The sequence below is a fragment of the Homarus americanus genome, unplaced genomic scaffold (genome assembly GCF_018991925.1).
Source record: "Homarus americanus isolate GMGI-L3 unplaced genomic scaffold, GMGI_Hamer_2.0 scaffold57980, whole genome shotgun sequence".
Taxonomy (NCBI): Eukaryota; Metazoa; Arthropoda; class Malacostraca; order Decapoda; family Nephropidae; genus Homarus; species Homarus americanus.
This window is the reverse complement of record NW_024716703.1, coordinates 22,860,073-22,866,354: the sequence shown is the minus strand read 5'-3', so window position 1 is coordinate 22,866,354 and position 6,282 is coordinate 22,860,073. Positions and strand designations below refer to the sequence as shown.

The following is a 6,282-nucleotide window of genomic DNA, read 5'->3' as shown; positions in this document are numbered from 1 at the left end:
GAGGCGACACATGTACACAACACCTCCCCGCCTTAAGGAGCTCCAAACTCAAGACCAATGTTTAAGATTCCTGGATTCTGCAGCACGAGCAAGAGGAGATGGCTGGATTAAGAGAGCGGTCAGGAGAAGATGGCTGGATTTAGAGAGCGGTCAGGAGAAGATGGCTGGATTTAGAGAACGGTCAGAAGAACGTGGTTGAAGTTAGAGAATGGTCAGGAGAAGATGGTTGGATTAAGAGAACGGTCAGGAGAAGATGGTTGGATTTAGAGAACGGTCAGGAGAAGATGGTTGGATTCTGAGTCTGAGAAGAAACTGGCCAGATTACGAGCGGAGGGAGGGAGGGAGGGAGGAGTCTCAGCAGAGAGGGGTGTGGGGGAGAGGAAGAGCTGGCTGGAAGCATTATGGAGCGATATGAGAATTTCATGACCAGACGCCCAGTTGTCACGACCGTTAACGAGCGACCCGGCCAGCTGAGAGATGACTCGGGGATGAGATGACTCGGGGATGAGAAGACCGATGATGCAAAAGAGAAGGTACGTAATCATATATATTATATAATGGTAAAACAAAAAGGAGAGACCAGAGAGAGAAAGGGGACGTCATCAAGGGAATAATGTATAACAAAAGGTGGGAGGGAGAAGGAAAGTGAGGGAGGGAAAAGGAAAGGAAGGAAAATATGAGGATATTCCGAACTCTAATAAGAAGCTTCGGAGGGTTTAAACAAGAGGATGAGGGATGATGATGAGGAGGTTTAGGAGGAGCATTACTCCGCCGTTATAGTGGTGTTCCTGCCCAGGTGGCGGAACCAACAGTACGTGGTATCTCGCCACCTGGAGTACTGGCCGTGGATATCAGGTGCTGTGGGTACACGTGGTTGAGGGACCGACGCGGTGTGGAGAGGCGAAGGAAGATGGTATCGGCGGTGGTGAAAGAAGGTTTTAAGCATCACAAAACAATGGAGGCGAAAGGTGTGGTGGTAGTACCAAGACAGGTGATTGTGCTGGCGTAAGGGTACAGGTGTGATGAAAGTGGGGTCACGCGGTGGGGTGTGTGATGAAAGCGGGTCACGCGGTGTAGGTGTGATGAAGGCGGGTCACGTGGTGTAGGTGATGGGCGAGGTGGGTATAGATGGAGAAGTTAATACAAGTGGGAGATGGTGAAACAGGTGGCAAAGGAAATTGGGTAGGTGGTATTTATAGTGGGTGGAAAGCAGGCCAAGTGGCAAGAGTAGTGGAGGAGTGCAAGCAGGTGCCAAGAGTGTGGATAGGGAGGAAGGTTGTGTGCAGGCGACAATAGAGGTAAAGCAATAAGACACAAGGGTAAGGGACGTGGAGTGGAGGTAAGTGTAGCTACATGGTGAATGTGACACACCGTAACACCACCACCTAAGGTACACAGAAAATCAGTGTGTGTGTGTGTTTGATTAAAGATACTGGCTGCATACAAGTACCCACCCAGGGGAGCGCACCTTTAACTTCAGTCGATTCACAGCAAGTCTTGGCAAGGACAGAGAATTAGGGACGCTCCACACCACCCTACCCAGCAGCTCCTCCGTCTTCCTTCACACCCAACCTGTTTACACGCTCCATGGAAACGATAACCTGGAGTAAACAAGATCAACAACTTTCAACACCTTTTGTACATGTGCATTCCTTAAAAATTAGCTTTTTATTTTTCTCGTCAACTCCCCAAAAAAGTTTCATACCACAACTACGTTTAACCTGATATTCACTATTTTCAGCGAGACCTTTTCCCTATAAAAATAAACAAAACACCAATACTGCGAGGTGCGAACACCAAAAGGGTAGCAACAGTGAAGAACAGCCAACAGCAGCATGACTGTCCGGGACAGAGCCTAGTTTGACGTCAGTCCTGGAGTCCCACATCCACACACACCTTCACCACGCACGTTCCGTTATCCGGACAACACCCGCCACAATAGTCCCGGGGATCCTTGGTAGGCACGAACGTGATTGCCCGAGGGTAACAGTAATTGCTCGACCTACAACAGCAGAGGTAACGACAGCACAAGTAGTAACCTCACCGACAGCAACAGAAACACAGTGTAGCACAAATACTACCAGCGTTCTTCTAACTACCAGGTAACAGCAGTAGAATCGTGTTTCTGTTGACGGCACCAACAAAGGTGTCAGGATGCTGCACCAGTAAACAGCGAGCCAGCAGTACCAGCAGAGAAAATATAAGAGAAATCTGCATCACCAGGAAGGCCAACCTACTAACACCCTCATACCAGCAACGAAGGACCCAGAGCAGGTAAGCAAGAGTCGAGCATTGCCGATACACTCAGCAGATCGTCGTGAGAAGTGCGCGTCTGGAAGCTGGTGTAGTGTTTCTCACTCCCACCTCGTGAGACAACCCGAAAATACCTCACTGAGAAGGACCATAACAACACCCTCCTCTTCCTACCACCATTGCACATGAGGAACACTCAATGTTCTCTCACGTAACTATGTGAGGGAGACATTAAACCTATCTTTTACGCTCTGCCTTTCTGATGGGAAGATGAGGGAGGTGAGGTTGCCTGTACTACCAAAGAGAGAGAGAGAGGGGGAGGGAGAGAGAGAGACAGAGAGCCTATCTTGTTGGCACTGAAGGTCAACATATCTCTCACTGTAATTCCAGAGAGGCGAGAGGTATCACAGTCTCTCTCACTCTAACGTATGGGACTAGAACTAAATAGATTATATTACACCAGCCTCCTGTGGGATGAGCTGCCATCTCCCTCACTCTAGTCTATTTGAGTTGAGAGTTGAAATATCTCACATCAACCCCTCAGAAGGGCGTTGGTGGGGGAGGGAGGGAGGGAGGGAGGAATCTCTTGACAACATCTGCCGCTATCACCAGGGAAAGAAGTGGTAAACATGTGTTGTGGTAGTGCCCCTCTCAGTGTAGTGGTGGTGGTGCCCCTCTCAGTGTAGTGGTGGTGGTGCCCCTCTCAGTGTAGTGGTGGTGGTGCCCCTCTCAGTGTAGTGGTGGTGGTGCCCCTCTCAGTGTAGTGGTGGTGGTGCCCCTCTCAGTGTGGTTGTTGTATTGTGGTGTCCCTCCTGGGTGCTGCAGGCACGAGCCGGCGCCCTTGGCAACCTACATTACACATTTATAATTACTCATCTCCACCACCACCATACCTCCTTACTCACAGTGCCTCCACCATACCTCCTTACAGTGCCTCCACCACCATACCTCCTTACAGTGCCTCCACCACTCTCACTCACTCTGCTATAATACCCAACACTGATGAACAAGAGTACTGGGGACACACGCAGTGATGGAGCCGCCGAGTTTGGTTTACCCAGGTGTCGACGACCTTCTGTGACATTAACTTTGACTTTTTAGGGAACATTGCTATTAATATTTGGTGAAGATGGTGGTTAAAGCTGACGTTATTGTACAGAACCTATAACGTTAAAAGACACAAACAGACAAAAAGCGTCACTGCTCCACCGACAGCCGGCATGACAGGCTTGAAAGATATTAAATTAAAATGACTCCATGAATGACCTTTTCATTATTTATTTTCAAACTAGAATTCATAGTTATCTTTTCAAAATATTTTTCAAAGGCACACATGAAAATGTTATAATCCAACTAACATAAAATATTACGGACAGCTGGATTTTGTTTTTTGGCACAGCATATAAACCTCTCAATGGCCAGCTATTTTATTAGCTCATTATAATACTTCACTTTAAAATTATACAAGACGCTGAACACCAAATGAAAACTTTATTAAGAGTGAGTAAGGTATTACAATATATCCCAGGATTTAAAATATTCTGATACTGATGACTGGGATGTGGTGGCCGAGTGGATACAGTGTTACCCTCCAGTTGCTAGTTGGCGCTGGAGGTCCCGCTAGTCAATCCAGCTATGAGTCCAGTGCTGGCCACACTGCCTCGTTGTGTACCCTATCGGGCCGTCACACCTACAAGTACAGGACACAGTTTCAATATAGATATTTTTTATTAATAAAAAATGTGTTTCAAATGTTTTATATTAACACACATTAATTATTACATAAATACTTCCTTCCGTTAACAGTGTATGTCTGACTCGAGTGGTGACAGGAGGTCGTGCGTGGGGGACCTCCAAACACATCTGGTAAAAGATAATCACACGGAAAACAGTGACCACCGCTTCACAAACACTGCTACAAAGGTCGACACGCTCTTGTTTGAGGAACAGTTTTATGTGCTCCAAAAATGTAAACACAAAGATTAAAAGATAAAAATTATATAAAGTAAATGTGGGCGAGGCTGGTGGGTACATCCCCTATGAAAAATTCTAACACAGTAGGTTACACTAAAGACGGATGGACGCACGAACGTACCGGCGAACGGATAGATACACACACGGATCTCCTGAATGACGGATGTCCGAGCCCAGCGGCTTAGGGGTGGACAGATGGCCGGACGCAAAAACGCACAGATAGCAATGGGGACGCACACACCTATACAAATACTATATCTCAGTAATCGGGAATGAAAACGAAAGGATTAATATTATTACTAGTTTTTGTTACACCCTCGGGTCCTCTTGTCTCTGAACCTCTCATGTGTTACAGTCTTAACGAGAAAATGTTTACAAGGGAAGGTAAAGTATAGCATGTAACTTATTTCCTGACGGTCCAGGAGGGACGCAGCACACAGAAGACTAAGCCTCCAGTACACAGAGTGGCCGGGCACTGCCTTTACTTCCCTAACTGAAAAGTCATAAACTCCTTCTGCAGCTGGATAGTCTGGGGCCGCCCCAATCAGTGGCCGGCCGTGGGAATCGAACAGGTGACCGTTGGGGGTCAGGAGGCAAGTGATTTATCCACTCGGCCACCCCGCCCATTACAGACATACACACACGAAAAAACACAAAAGGTACGCACAAAATGAAAATTCACACACACACACACACGGAAAGGCAGAGAGACAAACAAAGCGGTGTTTGGTCCAGCAGAGAACACAACAACCCATGATCCCCGCCCCGCTGGTCACTCATTAACAACCCTGACGATCAATGAAAGCGCCCACCCACCCACCTGCCACCCAGCACTTAACTCACGCAACAGTCATACCCGACCGCCCACCTGCCACCCAGCACCTAACTCACGCAACAGCCAACCCACCCACCCATCTAATTCACACAACATACAGCCACACACCCACCTGCGATGCTATCACCTGAAGCAGTATTGTCGTGACAACAGTAAGAACAACAGCACCAGAACAAGACCCTACATGTGCCTGGCTAGTGTTGCCAACAGTGTAACGACGTCTGATAGGACTCACACTCAACAAGATCGCCCTCACTATCAACGCCCTCACCGATCACAACAACAACAACCGCAACAACAACAACCAAACACATGTGTACAGTACATTATCTGCTCATCCGTACTGGCATGTGTGCACCAGTAATGTAGCCGAGACCACTAAGTCCGAGACCGAGATCCAGGAAATCCCAACTTATGGTGAATTAATGGATTAGTAACCCAAAGGGAGATGACTGCTCCTACCTGAACCTATACTTAACCAGCTGATCTGAAAAAAAATCAATTTGTGGTCTCGCAAGATCTCGAGTAATATTATAAGGCCACAGATGTCCGGTACCGAGACCTAAATCACAAGTTTGCTCAAATATACAACCGATAAGGGTCTCTCTCTCTCTCTCTCTCTCTCTCTCTCTCTCTCTCTCTCTCTCTCATATATATATATATATATATATATATATATATATATATATATATATATATATATATATATATATATATATATATATATATATATATATGTGTGTATGTGTGTGTGTGTGTGTGTGTGTGTGTGTGTCATCGTAAGAGAAGTTAAACTATATAATAATAATAATAATAATAATAATAATAATAATAATAATAATAATAATAATACCCCCGATACATTGCCAGGTAAACGAATGGGGTTTAGATACAACATTGAACGCAGGTTTTGAACAGTAATTAATAAATGAAAACATAATAAGCCTAATGTAGTTAGCACACTAATATATTCACTGTGATGGTATGAGAGGTGGACGATGGACAGTCAATCTCGTAGGGACTTGGTGGGCTGTAATGCAAGTAACAGCAACCGGCGGAAGGTTCCTGTAAGGCAGAGGTCGGGGAGGATGTGTCGGGGGAGGCACATGAGGGATGAAGAGTGTGAGAAAAATTAAGCAGAGGGAGGAAGAACGAGAGAAGAGAGTGAAGAATTACAATGAAGAACGGGAGGAAAGAATGAAGGGAAGGGGGGGGGTTAT

The 6,282-nt window shown here is 46.3% G+C and overlaps 1 protein-coding gene across 1 annotated transcript in view; it reads right to left on the bottom strand.

Annotated features, from left to right (window-relative positions):
- Window positions 1-3,725: 3,725 nt before the first annotated feature.
- LOC121858335 (max dimerization protein 1-like) overlaps window positions 3,726-6,282 on the bottom strand; it is a 149,908-nt gene continuing 147,351 nt past the window's right edge. Inside the window, exon 5 of the mRNA XM_042354731.1 lies at window positions 3,726-3,943. The gene's annotated coding sequence lies outside the window, so the exon portion shown is untranslated. The remainder of the gene's footprint in view (window positions 3,944-6,282) is intronic.